Source organism: Rhinolophus sinicus, chromosome 1 (assembly GCF_057876585.1).
Source record: "Rhinolophus sinicus isolate RSI-liver-muscle chromosome 1, RSI-T2T, whole genome shotgun sequence".
In the NCBI taxonomy this organism is placed as follows: Eukaryota; Metazoa; Chordata; class Mammalia; order Chiroptera; family Rhinolophidae; genus Rhinolophus; species Rhinolophus sinicus.
The window spans coordinates 171269828-171295192 of NC_142501.1; the positions used below are offsets into that span (position 1 = coordinate 171269828).

The 25365-nt window shown below is 36.0% G+C and overlaps 1 protein-coding gene across 4 annotated transcripts in view; it reads left to right on the forward strand.

The window, feature by feature from the left end:
• The first annotated feature begins 415 nt into the window (after nucleotides 1-415).
• The window catches only part of CCSER1 (coiled-coil serine rich protein 1), a 1120696-nt gene continuing 1095746 nt past the window's right edge, over nucleotides 416-25365 (forward strand). The window contains exon 1 of one of the 4 annotated variants that reach the window (XM_074323491.2): nucleotides 416-865. The gene's annotated coding sequence lies outside the window, so the exon portion shown is untranslated. Of the gene's footprint in view, nucleotides 866-981; nucleotides 1277-25365 lie in introns of those variants that run through there. The other 3 variants (XM_074323500.2, XM_074323504.2, XM_074323495.2) reach the window with 3 other exon arrangements.

A 25365-nucleotide genomic window follows, 5' to 3' on the forward strand; every position in this document is an offset into this window, starting at 1 on the left:
TTTCTCCCTGATAGGAGGAAGAGAAAGAAGATAACACCGGTGGTTTGGAGAGAAAAAGATACAGTGCCTGTTCTGCATCCTCGCGGTCCCTTCGCTGCACCGTAGACTCCCCATCTCCGGTTTTGACCTGCCTCTGCACTTAGACTCCACTTAAACACAAGGATGGGCTAAGGGGAAAGCGAAGTCAGCAGGGTCGAATACGGCTTCCCCTGAAAGGAAAACTCAGCAGTGAGTGTACTCACGTTAATGTGTGAGTATGCGTGTGTGATAACCCGTGGACGCAGTTGGCTCGGCGCCGCCCTACCTAACCTAGCCCCCCCCTCGCCCCCCCGCATCCCTATAAAGGCCGTGCTCGCCACCGCCCTCCTCACAGTGAGGAGCACAGCCTGCCGGGGAGGTGGCTCCTGGGCTCCCGCACAGTCACACTCCGAGCACTCGCACACTTGGAAGCACCTCCCCACGTCCCTCCCCTGCCCTCCTCTTGCTCTGCTTTTCTCTCTCTCACCACAAATAGTCGCCGACTGACTGCCAATCCGTTTCTCTCTCTCTCTCTCTCTCTCTCTCTCTCTCTCTCTCTCTCTCTCTCTCTCTCTCTCTCTCTCTTTCTCTCTCTCTCTCTCTAACATGACTGACTGGGAAGCGGTGGCTCAGGCAGAGTAGCTCTGCTGGCGCAAGCAGGAGGAGCAAGAGGATTATTAAATAACGCAGCTCGACTCTGCAACTGGGAGTGGAGCGAAGGAGCCCAACACCCGAAAAGGGGAGGGAGGGCATAGGAGGGGGTCTAGGGAAGACACCCCCGTGCCCCGAAGACATAAATCTCTGAGTGCCCAGGAGGAGCCGTAACAAGCAGCCAGGAGCCTTCAAGGTAGTAAAGCTCCCGGTGCCCCTGCGCCCGGAGGGTCGCGAGTCGTGTCGCCGCTGCACTGGGGCCGGCCCCTGGCGGACACGGGGTTGATCGCCGGGCAGGTGACTGCGCCGTGCACAGGAAGCCCTGGAGCAGCCCCCGCCCAGGCCTGGGGAGCCAGCTGTGGGCCCAGCGTGCGTGGCGTGGAGACCTGGCCTTGCGGGTGGGGTGGGAGGGAGGCGGACAGGCTCGCTCGCTGTCGGCCGGCGACTCCTGGCGCTCTGCATGGCCTTTTCCTCTGCGCTCCTGAACGCTCTGCTTCCCGGGGCCGCGGCCGCCGCTCCAGGGTGATGCGGAGCACGGCCGGGCAAGGAGGCAAGAGTTGGCGCAGGCTCCGGGCCGCTCCCCTCCCTAGCCGCTGGTGTCCCGCAGGTAGGGGCGGCCGGCCGGTGCTGGCGCCAGGGGCTGCGGGCGCCCTGGCAGGGGTGGCGCCGAGGAGAGGGAAGAAGAAGGAGGGGGCTGGGAGCCCAGGGCTCCCAGGGGAGCCGCAGTGCCTGAGCCGGGACCGCCTCTTGCCTCCGCCTGCTTGTCCTCCGGCGCTAGCTTCCTGGATTGGAGGCGAGACCCTCCCCAGCGACGGCAGGAACGGCAGCGACTTAGTGTGGACAAATTGCTTTGTGGTGGCGCGTCAGTGGTTCCAGGGAGGGTGTGTGTGTGTGTGTGTGTGTGTGTGTGTGTGTTCCTGTATGTTCGAGCTCCTGACTATGCGTTGGTTCACCTGAAAAAAAAATCAGTCCTGAACCCAAAGCGCAGGTGGCCCCTTGGGCCCTCTCATCTTTTGGCTTGTTTCCCAGGGACTTACACGCGGTGCCATCTAGGGGTAGGGGTGTACGAAAGGGTGACGGAGGGATTTGTGAATGGTGCCTCTGCGCGTGGAGGCTGAGCTTTGCTGATGTAAAGGGGGAGGTATCCGGAGTGAGAAGAAAGGCTATTTATGGCCAAGAGTTGTGAAATTTCTCGGGGTTTCCTTCAGTGTAGCTTGAGCTTCTTTCTCTCTCCCTCTCTTCTTCTTTCTCTCTCTTCCTCTCTTCCATCTCTCCTCTCTTATTTCTCAGAATAAGAATTTCCAGAAGCAATTCTTGCTTTCCCCCTGCTCTCTGTCGTAGGACCTGGAATATGAAAGGAAGTCAGAAAATCACTTGCCTTTTACAGATGGAAAAAATGCTTAGAATTCTCTTAGAGGATCTCTTGCCCTTAAATATTTTTATGTACTTATTCTCCACTCAACTCTTCAGGCCATCAATAGGCTCCACAAGACAGAAAGTACCTACTTGGTTTCAACAGCTTTCCTTTCTATTATCTTTATAGTTGACTACCTCCTCACTGAAATGTAACAGTAACCCTCCATCCTTACACTTAAGAAAAGCTATTAAAAGTGATGTACACATATTTTACTATAAAGCTGGTTTTATTAAAAGCCTTGGGAAGACAAGAGGAACAGACACATAGCTGAGTTTATATTGATTACTACTAATTAAAAACTAGCTATTAAAAGATGTAAAATACCATTAGTCTAGGCTACAACAGTTTGTTTTGGTTTCACTTTCTATTTGATTTTTAACAGGTACAAATTCCCAGGACACCTAAAGCTTAGAGATGACTTGGACAGTGTCTACCAACTGTGCTTTAGCAAATTTGTTTGTTCTTAAAAGTTAGCAACCTGTGCTTTTACAGAACCCATGACTGGGCTGTGACTGAGATAGTAGGACAGTGTCATTATTTTAAGTTGGGATGTCTCTATGGCCTGCCAAGCACAGTGTTTATAAAACATTGAAATTCCACGTTACAACCACCCCTTAAATAATTTCACAGAGAAGAAAGAGAAGTAAACTAGTCAACCTATTGTCAGAGTGATTTGTCTTCCTTTGATATTAATTAAGGAGCTCCTTATTTTGATCAAAAGATGTTGTTTCCCCTCCCCACCCCCCACCCCAGTATGGAAGTAGCTTGCCTTACCAGTTCTACTCATTTAGAAGATAAAGCAGAGTTAGGGATGAATTATTTTGACTGTGTTATGTTCATACTGATGTAAAATACATTGGCAACATTGGAGCATGTGCAGTTTTTTAAATTCCCTTTTATAACTTATACTGAGAGCCCCACTGAGTGTTGTTACATTAACTTTTCTGAATCATTGGAATTTTAAAATGTATTTGATGAACTGTATTACAATCACTAAAAAGTCACATTTATAAATATTTTGTTCTTTGACACTGCCAGAGAATCAGCAACTGTTTATTATTTTAGTGATGCATTATTTACGCTATAGAATGTAAATTTACAACAAACTCAGGAAGTGGAAAATAACAAATGTATTATATTTTATAGTTACTCAACTCTTTATTGTATTTTATTATTCAACATAGCACTCTTAACGATTGGCCTGTCACATGCAAGGTACTACCTAGACATGGAGAACCTAAGACTCCCTTGCTCCCTGCCCTTCAGGAGCTTACTTTCCAGTCGGGAGAAATCTAATGCTCATGCTTGAACAGAGTTAACAACCCATGACAAAAAGAGATTGCATATCTAATAAGGACTGTAGGAGTTTGAGCATTGACAATAACCTTTCATACTGGGTTTTGTTTGCAAAGGCTTTAGGGGTAAGTAAGACTTTCTTGGTCTGGATCTTAAAGGATCCTTAAGATTAGTGGCTCATAGATGAGACTACGAGGTAGAAGTTATATAAGGTATGAAGTATAAGATTCATCTCGCAATTATAGAAAAGAACAAAATACATAAAGAAGATAAGTTTGTTTTGAAATAGATTTAGTTATTGCAAGGTGGTTGAATTTGTTGTGCCAAGTGCAGGTGAGTCTGTTTTTGATGTACAGCATTCTGTACACTCTATTCTGGAATTAATTCTGACTACATATTTTAACACCTTAGAAAACAAATCTTTGAGTTTATATTACCTTTTAATGATCTAAATGCTCAACATACACATAGATTTGTAAACATTACTCTAAGCATTTAAATATACCACATCACACTAAAGTGTTAAATTTGGTATTAATAACAAGTGGCATATACTAACTCTTTATAGCGAGATATTTGGGGTACATCCTTAACCAACCCTCCTTACATATGCTCTGAAGGAAAAAAGTATGAGATATATAAGAGCACAACTGTATTGATAGTAAGCATTGATTGAATGCTTAATATTTTATTCTTCATATAAAATATATAACCCATTAAATAATGTATTTTCTATCATATTTTTAAGTTATTAGAGTTCATCCACATAGTAGTTCATTATCCTGACATTATTTTCCATCGCTATAGAGCTATAATGACACTATAGAGCTCGTGGGGAACAATTTTAGATTGTAGCAACAATTTCAAAGATATTTTACCCATCTTCTGGTAAATAGGTTGTACTAATAAGAGGAACATGTCCTATCTCTAAGCATTCTGAACTTATTTTTTTGTATATGTATTTGTTTTTGTAAATATACAAAATTGTTTGCATTTCTCCATTTAAGACTATAAGGGGAAATAATCTGAATTGACTTTGAGCCTGTCTATTCAATATGCCACCCCAGAAGTATGTTATGGTGACAGTAAAGAAATAGTACAAATATTAGATATGACTTTCAGTAAATAACAGAGTAGGATTACTTTCAGGTTAGTTAATTTAAAAGATTTTCATATATATTTTTTGCTGACAGTGAATAGATAAGAGTTATTCCAAAAATAAAAAACCTATTAAATCACCAATTTCATATTTGTGCAGGAATGGGATGATTTCCAAGGTAGTCAGAGTACAAACTAGACTATCTGTTAATTGGTCTCTTTTGAATTTGATTTTGGACTATATGTCACAGGTGTATCGCTTTGATAATGTAATCTCTCTTACTGTATGACTGACAGCTTTTTCATGATTTCCCTACTGGATAGTGACAAAATCTGTTTGCTTTATGCTGAGAACATACACTTCTATAAGCAATATTATCTTCACTATGCATGAGTGTCAGTTAACAATAAAATATGAAGTCTGGGGTGGGATAAGCAGTGGGAAAAGATAGGGAGATTGATGAAAAACACTGTAAGAAAAGAAACATACTTCAACATGTAGCTTAAACTAAATATAACATAAAAAAATGTAAAAATGATCAGTCTAAACTGCAGTGGATACAGTACCAAGATATTGTTATCAGTTCTTATTTTAATATGACCATATTGCATTTTAAGCATTTTCATGTGGGCTAAATAAAACGGCAGAAAAAGTAGTGATTCAAAATGTGTGCTGGGGTCTGTGGTACGATATTAAAACAAAAATTTAAAGGTATTTGCTTAGATATTTGACAGATGAAGTTTGTTTTTGCGCCAAATTGTAGCTCTGTACTTAGATTGACTTAAAATACAGCTTTTGGTTTTGCATTATTTATACGGTGTTAGCAATTTTTAAATTCTATTAACTGATTAAAATACTTGAATACCATGACTATGTTCTGAAACTAAATAAAATCTAAAGTTCATTTATAAGGAAATATCTTATTTTCTAATGGCAAAGTCTTAACCTAGAGTAGTAGTCCTCAAAATGTGGTTCCCTTAAAAACAGCACCAGGGAACTTGTTAAAATGCCAATCCCACCACCGACGGACTGAATCAGAAACTCTGGGATGGGGTCATCTGTGTGATTCTTCTGCACTGTAAAGTTTGAGAACCACTGACCTAGAGTATTGAACACTAAAACCCGAAGGCTGTGTCTTCTGCCCATTCTGTATCCAAGTACTTTTCTCAAATGGTAGAGATAACTAAGGTCCTCTTCCATTTATACCTGGAAGATACTGTGTTACACTCTCCATCAGAAGATTTTCATGTTGACTTTATTTTTAAAAAATTAAGTAACTTTCTAATCCCTGTGCACATATTTGCTATTTATTGGGGAAGCAATACATAAGTAGAATTTAACAGGACAGTAATGACTCAGGCTAGACCTTATTGATAGTCATTTATAAAGCCAAAAACATGTCGAGTGTACAAAGGTTGACCATTTTCTGTTTAGTTTTGTTGACTCTTATGTGATATTTTTGATCTTGGTATGTCGGAATCATCTTTCTCTGTATAAGATTACAGTTATTTTAGCTGCTCAATAATAGTACTGTCACATCTGTGGAATGTTCTAGAAGTCTTATTGCTGAAATAAATTTTAGACCACATCTCTGCATCTTTCAAGATTATAGATAATGTGTTCACATCCTGTATATCTTTTAGTATCTCTCTCCCTCCCTTTCCTCCTCTCCCTTCCTCCCTGCCTCACTTGTTGCCTCTCTCTTTCCTTCCTGCTACCACTATCTCTCTGTTACAAATATAAACTCAATCATCCCTTCCTTCCTTAAGGAAACCTTTCTTGGCCTCCTTTGCTACATCAGTTACCCTATTATATATTGTTTTACTTCCATGTTCTTTTACCTTGTGGTCCTTATTGCAATTTTAATCTTATGTTTATTTTTGTAATTGGTTCAGTATTGTATCATCAGAGATTAACCATGCCCAATACATAGTAGATGTCCAATAAATATTGTTTGAATAACTCTGTGCCCTCATTCTATGAATGTTTCATGTTTTTCCAAAGGAAGACACTCTAAGAAAGACTTTAATACAGAGTCCTAGAACACACAGTATGTTAAATAGGTATTGCTTTCCCGTCTACTTTGTAAATGATGACGTGGCTACAATGTTCTGATCACATCCTAAATGATAAGAAGTTTATATATGTTATGCCATGTGACTCATCTAATATTATAAAGATGTTTTCATGCATATTTTAGAGATGAGGAAACTGAGGCTTTGTTCTATGATTTGCCAAGCTGTCTAAACCAGAGTTTGATTTTTTTTATTACAACGATGCAGAGATTATGAAATGAGTAGACAAAGTGTGAAAGAGTGTGTCTTCGCTTTGTTCCCAATTTAACTCAGGGCCCAGCACTATCTGTGCATTATCTGCCCTGTTGCTACCATCTTCCATGAGGCTGTTGTTGCTTCTTGGGTAATTGGAAGAAGTGATGAAGGACTTATAAGGCTAAAGCTCCTATCTTCTGGTTGTTCTTTTCAATAGTGATATTTTGTACCCTCAGTAGCACTCAATCACAGTTCTCTTACCCATCTGGTCAGAATCTCCCAACTCATTAGTGGAAATTTAAGCTGTAACGAGTATAATTTTAAGAACGAGTGCCATTATGTAGAGAATGTTAAAAAAACCTATTATAGATATTCTCCGTATTTGGAGATACACAGCTTATATTCTGGAAAGGTTCACTCAGAGCTTTGAGTACCTTGCTTAAGCAAAGTTGCTCTTAGGTGCACTCTGTTAGTCCTGTTTGTCTCCCACGAGAAGGAAATAGCACATGGTGGTATCAGTTTAGTTTCTTTTGGCTTTTACTCTTCAATTCATTTATTTAAATGTGGGTTTAATCAGTGTTTGAGTGTTTGTAGCAAAGGAAATATTTAAAGGCTGATTCTGTAGAAGTCAGTGGATAATCAGAGTTAAATTTGATTATTCTGAAGCCCTCTACTAGACTAACTGTATGGAGTTATATATTTTATACTAATTAAATCAGTCAATAACGTCAATAGTAGTAGATGCATTATATCAAGAACAAAACAAAATAATTGGTTGTTTAACTGAGTATTTCAGATATCGCCTATTTTGTAGCTTTTGTTAGAATCTGTTTCTGTTACTGGAATAATTTAATCATTAACTGGAACCTCATCATGACCCTGATTCAGGACCAATCCTCCTATGTAGTGGGAAGATCGACTGGTTTCTAGTCCAACATTTTGGGACTTAACATTACGCCACCCTTGATGTCCAGCTCTAATATTATAACATATGTATAATAATGCTTCTTTCTTATAACTGAAACTAATCCCTCACCTAATATTTTTCCATGCACCTTGATAAATTACCTAATATTATTATTTCCCCTGTTCTTTGAGCAAGGCTTTTTTGACAGAGCCTTCTTTGTTCCTTTAAAGACTGGGATCCTCCCTCTGAAACCATCTCATTTCCTGAGTCCTTTCAAATGCCAGCAAACTCCTCCTAAAATACCACTTTCCTGAATCTTTAAACATTGCCAGCTGCTAGAGGTATGCTAAATTTCCAGTACTCACTCTTGAACCTCTGTGATGCCAACTACTTAGGGCATATTGCCATACCTCCAGATACTCAGGCTGGTTAGACTTTTTAGAACATTTACGGCTGGGTCTCTATAGCACTTCCCAGACTACGGTGCTAGTCTAGTTCTGGGTTCTGGCCATCACCAGACTGCCTCATTTTGCTACATATTATCTTCCCTTACCTGGCTGTGTCCCATTATAGAGCTACCTCATTCATCATCACTGACAATGAACATTTTGTAAATGCTTATTATGTATAAGTCATTCTGTGTAAAAAAGAATGCACCTCGTGTGGTTCCTCAACAGTATAACCCACAATGAACAAAATACATTCTTTCATGTCTTGCTTGGTACACAAGTGTGATATGTGTATACAGATATATACAGAATGTGCATGTGAATTCTTTGCAATTTGCCTGTTTCTCCTTTTCTAGTCAGTTGTTAATTCAAGATGATCTGGTTCTTCTCCATTCTCCTTCATAACCTTATTTGAACATGATATGTTTGGAATGTAGAACAGCTGAAGAAACATACTCCAGATGGTATGATGCCTTCTCCAATTTTTCCCATTCGTTAATGAAACCTAGTGGTATTCTTATGTTCAAGAAGTGTTTGTTAAGCCAGGTGTACTACCCCAGTTCAACTCTTCTGGGTGTCTCAGTCATATACCTTAATTAACAACCAAATTTAGGCTAGCATGTCATATTTCTTATGTGCCTATTCACTGCAATTAGCTCTTCCCTAGAAATAGGTAACTACTGTGATTCTGTTAATGGGTTGTTATTGTTGTGTGTATGTGACTTCTTTGTTTTTTGTTTGTTTATTTTTCACAACAGTAGGAGACAAGTTATCAAAAACCTATATCAGGTTTACAAATAAAACTAAACAAGTATACATGAATAAAAACATGGCAGAAATAAATTCAAATGTAGGCTTTAACACTCTAGGCCAGGGGTGTCCAAACTTTTTTCAACATTTTTTACTAAGGGCCATATGCGGTAAAATACACAAACAGCCGGGCCACTCACTCGAGGTGAAGTACATATTGCCTCACCTGGTTTATTTAAGTAAACTAAATATATTTTTGTCAATTGCTGCGGGCCAATTAACAATGCATTGTGGACCACAGTTGGCCCCTGGGCCACAGTTTGGACACCCCTGCTCTAGGCAATTCTTCCTTTAGAAACTACTTTTATGTTTGTTTGGCTTTTGTTTATTTATAGATATACAAATTACCAGAGCATTAAGTCTTAATGAACTATGAATTATGGTTACTGAGTAATACTTCTTTATAAATAACATTCAGTATTCTTTAGGGCATTCAGGAAAAGTTTGAAGGCAGAAAAGCATATAAATATCCCAGAAACATCAGATGAGATGGTTAGGAAAAGGAAGAAAATGCTTTTAAACCAAATTGAATTCATATTAGAAATGTAGACTAAGAGTAATTTACTACAGGTAAAGTTTCAAAATAATCTTATTGATAACAAAATGATAGATCTGTACATTCCTAAATTTTCAAAGCAATTTTACCTATTGGTCAGATAGCTCAAGGATAGTTATTTGATATTGTTTTCAGTTTTTAATATTATATTCACATATAAACAGACTCAAGAACACTAAAAGTATTTATTAATAAATTAGCTACTTCAAAGTTAGAATGCACCTCTTATAGGATTAAAAACTAAAGTATAATTAAAATATAAAGTATAGATTACTAAAATGGGCCATCAAAAATCAGTACAAATTTTGTACGCAACAAGAATATATACATATAGCAACATAATGGCTAAAATTAACTTGGAAACGTATTTCCTATTTCCTACAGCATTCCTTTAGGTGTAAATATAGTGGTATTGGGGAGCTTCTGAAATGACAAAGGGTCTTGCAGTGGAAGGATCGAAGTTTATGAGAGGGAAAATGCAATATGAAGAATCTTTGGGAGAATGTGAGGGTCCCAGGTCTAAGGGCTGTCACAACAGGAAAAGGTAAAGACCCTACAGTCCTAACTGTTTAGCAAGGAGAAGGAAGTAATTGCCTTCCAGGGTATTTCTAAGGAATGTTGGGTTCATTGGATGCTGATAGAAAAAAACAACCCCAGAAGTCTAATGCAGGAAAGGAATGGATGAAGCACTTTAAAAACGAAAGAGTTTTAATTTGAGTATGGGACAGATTGGTAAATTTGAAGTTCTGGATATCTTCCAGTCCCCCTTCCAATCTGCTAGAACTGTTTCCTTGTCAACTTTGATGCAATGGAGCTATCCAGGGTACTAGACTCCTGCTGAACTCGTCTTTGAAAATTGTGCAACAGATTTTGTTGCTTTTGTGTTTACTAATCCCATGGCCTGCTGTTGGCAGACACTATATCATTCACGGGGAGTTACTAACATTCCATCATTTGGTTTATTCCAATGGATCCTTCAGGGCTCAATTCAAATGTAAATTCAAGGAAGGCTACCCCAGTCCCATGCAAAAAGCCTTTTCTGAGTTTCAGGAACAGCCTGTGTACATTACTATCACATCTCCATTTAAAGTATCATAATTCACTGCTTGCTTGTACTTCATGCCCAATAGATTGTGAGCTCTGGAGGGAGGGATTTTATATTTTATTTCTTTTTCAAGCAGTTGGTCTAAATCAGTGATGTGAAGATCCTCAGTAATTGATAAATGAGTGAATACTGCTTAAGAGTGACTTGAATTTTGTCCATCTTATGTGAGCTACTCCCAGTAGTAGCGACTGTCCTGAATCACATCTAAGTTCACTTTGAATATTAGCCTCCATAGCTTTTTCATGGACTGAAAATTTGTTTTTAACATGGAACTGAGTAATCCAAAATAGTTAAAAGTCATGAAAAAACTTAAAGGACTGGAGGAATTCTAGGAACTATGGCATATATACCCATACTAATTAGGGAGAATGAGGGTCAAAGGAGAGTCTGGTTTATCACTTCCTCAAGCCAGAGTCCAGAACATCCACTGCACATTCAGTTTTAAGGCTTTGGGGATATGGCATTTCCTCTCATTTCTCATAATCCAGGTCCACATTTTAAAATATCTGTAAATCTGAGGTCATGTGAGGCTGGCAGTATTTTTTCATGCACTAAACAAATGTTGCTAGGCCCTGTGTATATGTTAGTTACTGAAACATATGGTTCCTGTCCTTCTGAAACATACAGTTTAGTTCCTACTTGCATTAACCATGTTATCCATGGTTCTTGGAGAGAATGGAAGTTGGTAGACTTGCATTCTCTGTCTTGTCACCACGTTAGTGACCTGGACAACCATAAAGAGTAAGTGTGCTTTTTTCCAGTACTTGACGCCCACACATAGCATTGCTCTTAATGTCCTTTGTGGTAATAATTGACTACATCATCATAGAAACACACTTTTACTTACATGTAATACATCCTGTCCCTGGTGCGATGCTGACTTACTGATAACTTTTACATGATGTTGGTAATTTGTGTGCCTGTTTATCTCTGCCCTTATTGGGATGTTTCAAGAATAGTGAGATACCACAGTTTATCTTTTGGTCGGAAATTCTCTGTATTTTACAAGTGCATGAACCATAGGAAATGGTTGTGTGGCCTTTTGTGGAGGATGTTTTCTCTTAGTAGTTCTACCTTTCACTTTTTTAAAAGTCTATATACTATCTATTTGTAGGTCATTATTTATCTTTCCTGTTGTTGTTGGTTTTTTTTGTTTTGTTTTTTTTCCTTTTACCTGTTGTTGGCAGAAATGTTTCAATTTGAAGTATAAAAAAAGAAGTTTTATTTTTTAAAGATTTTTTTCCCCGTTGGGGATCTAGTTATATAATTCAGAGAAATAATATAGATTCAAAATAACTTAGCTATAAAAGAAAGGATTTTTAAAGTGTAAAAACTGAGTAAAACAAAAGTTTTCTTTAACCATCCCCCCAAAAACTCATAGTTTGGAAAATTAATTATTTCTTTGCTAAATATTTAGAATTTTGTCAAGTAATATGATCATCATTGGTTTTAAGGATTAAAAACCACTAGAGCCATTTTAAAAATAATACTGGAGATGAAACACTCCTGTAAGAACTATGTGTAGTCTATCTCAAATGAAAGTGCCTTAAAACTGATTCAAGAGTGAGTACGATAGGTGCCCATGGTTTAGGTGTTTTATAATGAGACTGTTAAGAGAAAGGGTTGAATTTTTGCAATCATGTGAATCATTTGTGTTATGTAAGCATAGCCCCAGGAATCCTCAGCACTCAGTCAAACCTAGAACTCCTTAGGGACCAAAAGTGGTGATTGCCTCTGATGTAGATTGTGGTCAGGAAAAGATGGGGGCCTGCTGTGATTACGTTCTTTTTTTCTTCTTCAATGGAAGAAGGTAATGAGTTTACACTTCCATCAAAACCAGTTTAAAACCCTATACAAATACTACTGAATTAAAATGTTTTTACTAAAATATTATTTGACATTAATTCAAAGCTTGGATCAATATTTGTTAAATCTGTGTATATACAAACATACACATGTATGTAGTAACATAATGTCTTATAATGGGACCTGTCTTGTGTAAATTTTTTTAATGGTCTGGGTATTTTTAGGTTCTTTGTTTTTTTTGTTTGTTTGTTTTTTGTTTGTTTGTTTTTTTTCCAGGGAGATGGGTAGATCAGTCAGTGCTTTCCTGAAAAACGGAACCAGTAATATATATATATATATATATATATATATATATATATATATATATATATATATATATATATAAAATCTATCTATAAGGAGATTTAGTCTAAGGAATTGTCTCACATGATTGTGGAAGCTGGCAAATCTGAAATCTGTAGAACAGGCTGGTAGGCTGGAAACTCAGGCAGGATTTCTGTGTTACAGTTTGAGAAAGAGTTCCTTCTTCTCCAAGAAACTTCAGTTTTTGCTGTGGAAGGCCTTCAACTGATTGAATGGGACCCACCCACATCATTGAGGGTAATCTACTTTATTTAAAGATAGTGAGTCCAGATCATTAATGGTATCTACGAACACTTTCACAGCAACATCTAGATTAGTGTTTGACCAAACAATTGAATACCATAGCTGAGCCAAACTGACCTACAATTTTACCATCACAGGGGATGAGGTACAATATGTTAACAAGCCCTTTCTGGTTTACGTGATAAGTTCATGTACACATGTTTTTCCTTTGGCCATAGATAGTTTAGCATTAGTTGGCTATTGGTATTTGTAGGCATAGGTCATCATTCATTTGTTCCTTATTCATTTTGTAATCAATTTATTTATTAAGAATGCACTATCTGTAGGAGACAATGCCAGGCAATTGAATAATATAAAGAAAATGAATGACAGAGGCCCTTTCTTTTAAGTGTATTAATTTCGGTGGAAGATCGACCAGTATATTAGATGGATGTATAAATAAATTTGAAGAGTGAAAATGTACATTTTTCAACCTTGTCAATTACATGTCATTTTCCCCATGAGCAACAACAACAACAAAAAAATCATGTCAACAGTTAATAGGATAAATTACTATACTTATTAATTTAAGTATTACACCTGTAAAATTGGATTATGAAAGGTATACTTGCCCACTGCACATCAATTTCATTTAGACAATGTTGGCGGTGAATACATTTTAAAGGGTTTGTATTTGTATTCAACCTATGCAAAGGTGATTCAGTATATACTCAAACAGGTCTGAAAAAAGGACTGTCATGTTTTATTGATAGTCTTGTTCTTCATACAGCATAGAACAGTATACATCTTCTTTACTGTCTCTGAATGGGTGTTTTCTCATGGCACTTTCTCATTCCATAACTACATTTTGTTTCTCTTTTCTTATTCAATGAATGTGAACTGTCTGACTGACTTTCGAAGCCCTCTGTAAGCTCACCAAACCTTGTTAATACAAACATAAATCTTCTACTTTGTTAAGGCCTTGTAACTTAGAGCACCCTCACCCAGGCAGCATCTGTATTTAATCCTTTCTGTTTATGCAAATCTAAGCTGTCATTACAGGCCTAACTCCATGAAACCTTCCATGACGACTTTAACCCACCTGGGGAGTTTCCTTTGCTGCACTCTGAGTTGTGAGCAATACCTAGTTGGCACCAGACAATTAAGTTCAGTCTGTTCTGCTACAATGCATTTTTCTGTAATGTGAATTAGCTTCTACACAATGGATAAATAGGGGAATTATGTTAGTAAAATGCGGAAGTTGGTTCACGTGTGACTTTTTCCCCCCAGCATATTAATATTTAGCTTTAACAATTATAGCTGAATGAAAAGCAACTACTATAGGCAAATGCAAAATACAATAGAGGGATACCCATTCCACCAATCTACTTTCATCTTTTTTAAAAAAGGAAAAAGTTTATCAATTTTCTGTATAATTTTTTTTATTAGGAATTTTACATTATCCTTTTAGGCATATAGTATTTTTATAAAACTTGTTATGATTTTGTGTAGAACTCTGTGTTATAAGTTGTATAGATTTTAAGTGTTTCTACCAGGCTCTATTTTTGGAGGTATAAACTTAATTATATTTATTGTCCAATTTTTTAGAATGAAAGAACACATATGTTACAATAGCAGCAACTGAACACATGTATTTCAAACCACTGAATATTTATTGAGCATCTACTATGTGCCAGACACTAGTGCTAATGTTGGATGTATGACAAATGAGCAAGGGAGACTCAGCAGAAGTCTTGTATGATGGTAGTTCTATCGCTTAGCTCAGTAGACTAGGAGGAAGAGAGACAATTAGTAACTGTGACCTTTGTTCATATTCCTCCATCTGCCTGGTATGCTCTCTCATTCCTGCTTTATTTAGCCATTTCCTCCAAAACTTCATCACTCAACTCAAACATCACTTTTTTATATTAGCTTAAGCTTTCAGAGCATGTACTTTTCTTTCATAGCACTTAAGGTAACTGTAATTTTACAGTTATTTGTGAGATTATTTAGATAATATTTTTCTTTTTCTTAGACTATAAGTTAAACGTGAATAGACATTATATTTGTTTTTATCCCAGCGATGTATTCCCATTTCCTGGCAAGAACTTACACACACACACACACACACACACACACACACCCCGTGTACTCTCACATACATACACATGACAGGTATTAATGTATATTATAAATGTAATATATATTATAAATAGATATATAGGAGGTATTTATTCAATAAGTTTTAGTGCATGAATGAATGAATGAATGAATGAATGGATAAAATAATTTTTTTCTTTATTTTTTTAACAACTAAATTATGAATATTCTTGCTAGAGTGAGTCATTATTTTCCTGTCCATATCACTTTTGTTATCACCACATTTCCCAGTATTGTATGAATTTGTGGAAGTTTGTGGCATATATATATATATATATATATATATATATATATATATATATATGTTTGTGGCATATGTATATATGTATGTGTATATATATATTTTTTCTCACAAGTGTTGCTTTACAATCTATTTTTTTTTAAATTGGGGAACAGTGTGTTTCTCCAGGGCCCATCAGCTCCAAGTCGTTGTCCTTCAATCTAGTTGTGGAGGGTGCAACTCAGCTCCAAGTTCAGTTGCCAATTTCAACCTTTAGTTACAGTGGGCGCAGCCCACCTTCCCATGCGGGAATTGAACCGGCAACCTTGTTGTTCAGAGCTTGTGCTCTAACCAAGTTAGGCACCTGGCCACCCCTCCAACAGCTCAGTGGCAGCTCCTTGTCTTCAGTCTAGCGGTGGAGGGCGCAGCTCGCTGGCCCATGCGGGAAAGGAGCCGGCAACCCTGTTGTTCAGAGCTCGCACCTAACCAACTGAGCAGTACGACTGCCCTATATTTTTGTTTTATAAATCTTCATTAAATACATTATAAAAAGCAAAATGTTATAGGCCCCAGAGTTTCTTGTATTTATGTCTTCCAGAAATTGCAAAATTAAAAGAGTGGACAAAATCTAAAAACTTAGAGAAGAAATTATAGAACAGTATTTTTGTTACACTTGACTACAGAAAGATAACTTGAACAAGGCCCTAAAAGCAAACACTTAAAAGAGGTAATTGCTGATTTTCGGAGGAAGCTATTGATATTTTTATTACAATTAAGACTATCTAAACATCAAAAGTCACCATCAATTAAGAGAACAGAAAAATCACAAACAAAAATCTTTGCAATGAATGTCACTGGTTAGGTACTCAGAATACATAAGGAAAGCCAACAACACAACAATAGGTGACCAACAACCCAACAGAAAAACAAAATAGATTAAAATATATGAACTGGCAGCTTATAAAAGAGGAAACTCGTAGGAAAGTCAACATGCTCAATCTTACTAATAATTAGGGAACTACAAAGTAAAACAGTAGCATGTCATTTTGTAGGACTCATAATGATAGAAATTAAGGTTTGGCATTATTTAGTTTTGGTAGGAATGCATAGTGTTAGTATGCATTTCTTGTGAGAACGTCAATCATTATAGACACTTTGGAGACCATTTGGTAATATCTAGTAAGGTTGAAGATATGAAGAATCAATAATCAAGCAGTTCCACTCTTAGGTTGTACATAAAAATTGACTTGTGTATCAGAATACATTTGAAAAAAAGTTCAGTGCAGCATTTTTTTAAATAATGAATAACTGGCAACAATCTTAATTGCTGTTCCCAGATATACATTTATAAGAATTTAAAACCATTTATTTTAGTCTTAGACATGCAAATCAAAGTTACATATTGTATATGGCTACATAATATGTATAAAAATAGATGCTGTGTACCAATTTTTGGATAGTGATTTTTTCTGGGAAGGGAGAAAGGAGAAAAAAAAAAGAAATTGGAAATGAGTTATATTAGCTGTGCAATTTAATATAGAGTAAAATAATATTTGTTCATTTTACAGAGAGGTTGTGCCCACAGTCACTCAGCCTAAGCTGTGCCCCAGGTCACCTGTTCCCCGTCAGGGTGCTGACATCTTTAATGCATGTGAACTGTGCATTCTTTTCATACTGCATTGTCCCAAACACTATTATTTGTATATCCATTGCTTCTCAGGTCATTTTGACACCCAAGCTATAAGATATCTTTTAACAAAATTAAAGATAGAAACTAATTTTCAGTTTGTTTCATCTATTACTTTTTCTCCCAAACTTAGTCGGAATTTCTTTCTTGAAATTTCACTTTAGTATAGCTCACAGCTTTTCTGAACATGCTCCCATCCTTTGCCTGGTCAAGTTATAACTAGGTCATGTTCACATTCTTGCCAGGGCAAATTTATTGTAGAAGGCAACCTTTACTATTCATTTAATTAATTGTAATTTTAAACTTTGTATATGCTCTTTCCCATCCAATACAATTCATACAGGACAAGATTATTTTAAGTGGAATGTCATTCAGTCAAGTACATATGGATGGATCACCAAGTACTTCTTGTAACACTGATCCCACCGCCAACTATTAATAATTGCTTCACTGTCACTGCCTTGGATATAAGTTGATGCTTTTGTGAAGGTGGACTCTGATTTAGTCAATGCACATAGTGAAATAGCTGGGTAAATACTTGTTTAAAGTAGTGAGGAAAAACAAAAGATAAAGTAATATCATATAATTGCAACATATCTAGTCATTTCAGGCATGGAATGCCAACTGGATTCTTAAGGGAACTTGGTGATTTACAGTGCTTAGAGAATACAGTAAGATCACATATGAGTTTTACACCTTCTACGTGTATAGCACAATTAATTACATGAAACCAGTTTCAGATATTCAGACTACTATTGTAATCACTAAGTAATATGTGTGTGGAAAAATTTCATTTAAAATATTTTATTCTAAGACTCAGTTCCCTCTTTGAGAATTCATATGTTCCATTTATTCATTTTTATTAGTTATATACTCTTTTGTATCATCCAGTAATTAAACTGTTATTATCTAACATTCTGAAAATCAACCTAAGGGATCAGCTTACTTAAATTACTTACTGCTTGAGAAATATTTTTGCAAAGTTTTAGGACCATTATTATGTTTACTTGAGTAAATAAAGTCTATTTTCTGGCTATTTATAGTTTTGATAAGAAAAATCTAATGGCCAGGAAACTTCCGGCTATCAAGTAATGTAATAAAATATAAAATAATTTAATTCTATTTGCTTTTTAGATGACATTTTAAATGCTAATCCTATCCTTTTGTTACTTCTATCTTTAAAATATTCTGGTATCATAGGCCCAAATGAGATTTCAAATCAAAATCTGAGAGCAGAACAACTTTCCAATTTACCAAACAAAATACATCATTTTTTATGCAGAAGGTAATCTCAACTTAGTGAATGCAGAATGCCACTTAATCAAAATAACGCTTAAATAATTAAAGAGTTATATTATAAAACAAAACTAGGAAGGGTGAAAGAAACAATAATTGTAGTTGTGTCTGCCTTTTGCATTATATGTTATTGCCTTTAAAATAAAATTTCATTGCTATACCAATGTTCTCTTCAGTCCTACCTGGATTCGCATTGCCCATAGACTTGGGCTGACTATGTATTTAGCACTTTAATACCTATTGAACTAAAAGTGATTTTGTTTTTTAAATTCACAATCTGGATGTAGGAACTGACCAAGAATGTCTGACAGAGGATTATCTTAATGAAAACATTGTTTTACAGATCATGTTATAGATGTTTCATTATTCTTTTAATTATATTAATACATTTTTATCTGTGAAGTGTCTCACAGTCAAAATTATATATTTTTTCCTTTACTATGTCTTCATCATTTGGAAATCTTTAGCACTGGAGCCAACACTTAATATCCTTTGCTTAATACGTGCAGTGAAAACAAAATAAAATAAGACTTAAACAGCAAATAAATTTTAAATGAGAAAAAAATGTTTCAAAGTAAAATATTCAACTGAAATAGTGAACAAGTGAGGCAAGGACTGTTCTTTTCATACATGATTACATAACCTCTGTATTTTTTACATTCTTGCATTGCTGGTCTTTTGAAAAGTACCAAATTTATGTAGCGCAAATGTAGAATTTTAATCTACAGCGCAAGTATAGAAGATCAGAGGAATATTTTAATATGTAAAGTGTCTTTAAATTTTTATAAAGTATAAAATAATACTTTCCCCCAATTATGCTTTTCCTTACGTTTAAATTTAACAAATGTAAAGGGTAGGATCTCTAGGTCATTTTTTTTCCTCTAAATCGTCTGTCTTGTACTACTTATTAACTCTGATTGAGCCTGGGAAAACAATTACCGTCATTCTAATTGCTGGCTAGTTTGGTCTGCCAGCCTGTACTTGGTTCAAGGAGCAGATCACAAGAAAGGTGTGAATTAAATAATAAAAGTGGGAGGTGGGGTTGGGAAATTTAGTTTAATATTGATATTTTTATTAACTGTTTTTTAATTTGACCAAGGCAAATTAGTATAACATTATATTAACTAATTTTGATGTGACCAGATAATGTTCATAAAATATCTAATAGTTGATGATTATGTATCCAAAGGATAATTCATCTATTAGAACAGCATGCTTTTGAAAATATTTCCCTAGAACATTATCAATTTTCTTTAACTTAAGGATGTGGCACTGCTTTGGCCATGCTCTTCTGTGTTTGATTTTTGTCAAATCAACATCAAATGCTGCTATTAATCTCTGAAAACACACGCAGATTACTTCCCTTTTAAGACACTATAATATCCTTATAAAAGTGTTCAACATATAATATTAAGTATTCATTTTTATTAGCCCAGTAATTTATGAAATTAAATCATAGTCCTTTTTTTTTTTTTTTTTTTTGTCTTCAGGCTACTACTTCTTATATTTTGGTAATTTTATTTATTTATTTACTTAGCTGTTTTATTAATTTACTCAGTTACTTATTGCCATTTTATTTATGCATTTTAAAAACTTTGTTTACAAACTTAGAAATTTAACACTGATTGAGTACATGTTGTGTGCAAGGCAAGTACCAAATGCTTAACTTTCTTGGTCTCATTTCAGTCTCAGAACAACCCTATGAGATAAATTCTTTTTAATCTCCATTTTTGTTTGAAAAATGGAACCTCAGAAAAATTAATCAATGACTACATAACTTGTATGTGGTGGAATACGTTATTTCCTTTTATCTTGCATAGCTTTACTATGTCAAATAAAGTGTTCCATTGTAAAAGGGACTTTACAAACCAGAAGTTATTGCTGTTTATTAAAATAAGCATCTTTGCATCTTGTACCTGTAGATATGAAAGTAATATTGGCAATGTTCAAACATCTAAGTGGCTACTATACATTTTCTGAAAAAATAATTTTATGAAATACATGCCTTGAAACCACTAGTATTTGAAGAAATCAGTATACTGGAGGCAAGAGGCTTAAAGTCCTAGAAAGTTATCATGGCATAATTATTTCATGTTTGAAAATGAGGTGAATACATCAATAAACACAAACATTTAAAATCATTTTCACATCTATATTAAAAACAGAATTGTCACTTTGTTAGTCTATACCAATGCAGTTTCATTAAAATAAAAATGGTATTGCAGAAGTATGTGAACTTATAATGTGTAGGTTAGAATGTGATTAATTTTAAGCAAGATAATATATTAGAAGACTTTTAAAGAGTGAATTTCATTATTATTTTTTTACTTTTAAGACTTTTATTAAAAATATAGTCAGCATACAATATTATATTACTTTCAGGTGTACACCATAGTTATTCAACATTTATAAACCTAAAAAAGTGATCACCATGATAAATCCAGCAACCATCTGACACTGTACCATGCTATCACTATATTATTGACTATATTCCCCATGTTGTACATTACATCCCCATGACTTACTTCTTTTATACCTGGAAATTTGGACCACTTATTACCCTTCACCTTCCCCCCCCCCTTTTAATTTTTCAGTTACAGTCAGCATTCAATATTATTTTATATTAATTTCAACTATACACCATATTATTAGACATTTATATAATTTAAGAAGTGGTCCCCCTGACTAGTATCCACCTGACACTCTACATAGTTTTTACCGTATCAGTGACTATATTTCCTATGCTTTACTTTATATCCCCATGGTTATTTTGTAACTACCATTTAGTACTTCTTAATCCCTTCACCATTTTCACCCTGATCCTAGCTCCCCTGCCATGTATCAACCTGAAAAATCAAGTATGCATCTGATATCATACATAGTTATTATAATATTATTGACTATAATCCTTATGCTATAAACTGTATCTCCATGACTACTTTGTAATAACCAATTTGTATTTTCTAATCTCTTCCCCTTTCACCCACCTCCAACCTCCCTGCCCCCAATCTGGCAGCCATCAAAGTGTTTTTTGTATCTATGAGTCTGTTTCTGTTTGTTGTTGTTGTTGTTATTGTTTGTTCTTTAGATTCCACATGTAAGCAAAATCACATTGCATCTGTATTTCTCTGTCTGACACTCCACTCAGCATAGTAAACTCCAGGTCCACCCATTTTGCCACAGATGGCAAGAACCCATTCCCTTCCATTGCTGAGCAATATTCCATTGTATATATGAACCACCTACTCTTTATCCATTCTTCTATCACTGGACAGCCAGGCTGCCTCCACATCTTGGCCATTGTAAACAATTCTGAAGAGAACATATGGATGCACACATCCCCTCAAAATAGTGTTTTGGTTTTCTTTGAATAAATACAAGGAAGTGGGATTAATGAGTCCTTCTTTGTCTCTTGTTATAGCCTTTGTTTTAAAGTCTATTTTGTCTATTTTGTCTGGAGTAAGCATGGTTACCCCAGCTTTTTGTTTGTTTCCATTTTCATGAAATTACTTTTTCCATTCCTTTACTTTCAGTCTGTGTCTGTCTTTCAATCTGAAGTGAATCTCTTGTAGGCAATGTATGTAAGGGTTTTGTTTTCTTATCCATTCAGCCATCCTTTGTTTTTGATTGGAGCATTTAATCCATTTACATTGAAAGTGATTGTTGATTGATATGTAGTTATTGCCATTATTTTATTCATATTTTTTATTTTTTTTTCTTCCTTCTTAAAGAAGTCCCTCGAACATTCCTTGTAATACTGGTTTGGTGGGGATGAACTCTTTTAGCTTTTTCTTGTCTGGGAAACTCTTTGTCTGTCCTTTGATTCCTAGTGATAGCCTTGCTAGGTAGAGTACCCTTGGTTGTAGGTCCTTCCTTTTCATCACTCAGAATATTTTGTGCCAATTCCTTCTGGTTTGCAAAGTTTCTGTTAAGAAATCAGCTATTGGAGGCCCAGGACAGCTACTGCCTATGACTAGCTTGGGACTACCTGGTAGGAGCTATAAAGTGATCCATCACTGGTTGCTGCTTGTCCTGTACCTGGAGGTGCATGGGAGAAGCCATGCCTTGAACCGAGGGTGGTTACCATTAGTGCTGAGTATGAGGTAGCTCTGCAAAAAGCCAGGACACTCAGGCCTGCTGCCACCTGCCAGCTCCCATAAGGTTCAGCTGATAATAATGTCTCCTGTGGCATGCAAGTTGGGTGAGGGTCTCAGTAAGTCAGCAGCGTGGAGCAGCAGAGTTCACCCGGCCAATTATATTTAGATTTGGCCTGTGGCAGTAGGCTCAACACAGGAAAGATGGCACCTGTTTGCCACCTGCATAGGAGGAAGGCCATACGCAAGGAAAATGGGGACTTTCCTCCAGCCCTTCTCCTGAAGTTACACAATTCAGCCTCTACCCATATTTCACTGATGCCCTCAGAGTCACCACCCCTCTGCCAGAGCCCAAGATGGGTGCCTCTGTGGGCTCTTTTAGTGGACGCCTGGGTTCCCTGCAGCCTTCCATTCCACCCAGATGGTTAGAATTCCCGCTGTTTTTCACAGCCAGAAGTTGTGGGGTCTCCTCTTCCCAGCACCAGTACTCTGGCTGGAGAGCATGGTGTGGAGGGCTGGGGTCCCTTACTCCTTTGTGGGAAACCTCTCTGGCCGAGATATCTTTCCCAATTTTTAACTACCACACATGGTTGTGGGACCAGCCCATATTGTATCTCCGCCCCTCCTACCAGTCTCCATGTGACTTCTTATTATCTATAATTATAAAACTTCTGTTTAGCTAGACTTCAGATGGTTCTCCAGGTTGATTTTTCTATAATTTAGTTATAATTTTGATGTGTTCATGGGATGAGGCAAGCATAGCATTTATCTACTCTACCATCTTGGATCTCCTCAATTTTTAGTAATATAACTTTATAAGTTATAGGTATCTTTTGGGAGTTGATGAAGTTAATGGTCCCCCTTCCCCCCGCCGCCCAAATAAGCATAGGAGCATAAACAAAATAAATAGTGTTTGTAAGTTCCAGTAGTGTGTAGATCTCCTGAAAGGTCCATGGATTTACTTTGAAAAACCTAATACTAGTCTCTTGAAAATATTCACTCAAAAAGTATTATGTAGGAATCTTTTGCATTGTTAATATACCTGGTTTGATCATATCCTTAATAAAAGATGTGAGGAGTGAAATGTATTTTAGAATGTGAAAGGTATCTTGATTTTGCAAGAACTTTCTCTGTACTTCCTATGGTATCTTTTTCAAAATCCAGTGATATTTGTAATTGCAAGTAATAGCGAATACTGATAATACTTTTAACATTTACCAGCCACTAATCTAAGAATTTTACACATACTAACTCATTTAGTCCTCACAATAAGGTGATAGAGTGATATTTTTCTCATTTTACAGATGAGGACATTGAAGGTTAAAAATGTTAAGTAGTAAATAGGCCAAGATCACATAGGAAGTAGTTGAGCGGGGCCTGTAATCTATACTGTTAACCACTTCACTAGATAAGACATGGAGCCTAGCTAAAGATTTCTTCATAAATGTTTGCATGTTTTGTTGTTGTAAGGTCAAACTATGTGGTGGCCCTTTCAAAAACAGTGGAAGTCTAGTATTGGTGAAATAGAAGTTCACTTCTATTTCAGTGGTACTTAAAGGATACACTTGATCTTCATATTAGAGGTAGTGCTATTAACCCAACATTAACTGGGCAATAACTTACAGCAGTTGGACTAGTAGATGTCTGATGTTCCTTTTAGTTAAGGTCAATATTTAGCGATTCTTTAAAAAAGTGATCATTTTGGGAGAGGGAAGTAAGTAATTGAAATTAGAATTAATCTCATGAATAAATAACTTCGGCCTCTGACAATTTTGGAAATACTGCTTATAATGAACTAAAGTATGAAGCTTGTTTAGACAATTTACAATCAGAAATAGGCTTGGTCTTAGCTGAAAATTTTATTTTTACAGTATTGATTTTGAAATTATTTAGAACTTAGCTTAAAATATTTAGTGATTCAGGAAAATTGAAACATTCAATAAAGAGGATACAACAGGCCAATATATTTTTCATATTCAAGTTGTTTGTATTAAAAGCAATCACAATATGTTTTTCATTTCAGTGTAAAATAGTTAGGAAGTTTATAGGTAGGACATACCATAAGAAAGTCTGAAGTCATCAGTCTTTATGCTGACTACCTGAGCTGTATTCAATTTTCCAAAGGAATAGAAATCAACATTAGTCTGTATTTTAAATGCATTTTTCTGTTCTTTTTCAAAAGAGACCCCATAGTAATGTAATTTGCAGATGTGGGGGAAAACGTAGGGTTTCACACATTTCTGGTAAGTTCTTGCTTAGTCCTTAGTGGGTTTACATGTCATCAGTCCTCCCTCTTGCCAATTTAAATGAAAGAGATGCATGATTTGTGACCAGTTGTGTATGTGTAGAAACTCACCTTTTAAAAAATGTTATTACTAGCTTGTGAACATAAAAACACTTATTTATCCTTATTCCTCATTCATCTTTATCACACCTGTCAATGTCCTGATTGTAATAGCAGTATGTTGTTAAAACCAGTACTGACCAACTGACCACCATGATGTTTTCATGTATAGGACACTGTAATTGAAAAGAAAGACCGATATCTAAGTAAGCGAACTTTACTTGATCGAAATATCTTTATAGAAAATACATTTGATGTAGTGCATATGTTTAGTATTTATATATAGATGGCTTTAATAATATTGTCTAGTTAAGGATCCTAAATAGTTATTAGTTCAGTGAACAAATGTACATCCATATCTATATATCTATATCATCCATATCTATATATATCCATATCCAAATCTATTATATATTTCTCTCTATATCATATATATATATATATGTGTGTGTGTATGTGTGTGTGTATATATATATATATATATATATATATATATAAAATCTCCAACATTACTCATTATTTTTGTATATTATTTTGTAGTTGGAATTTATTTAAAATATCATCATTAAAATCTCATTGAATAGAGTAATTGTTT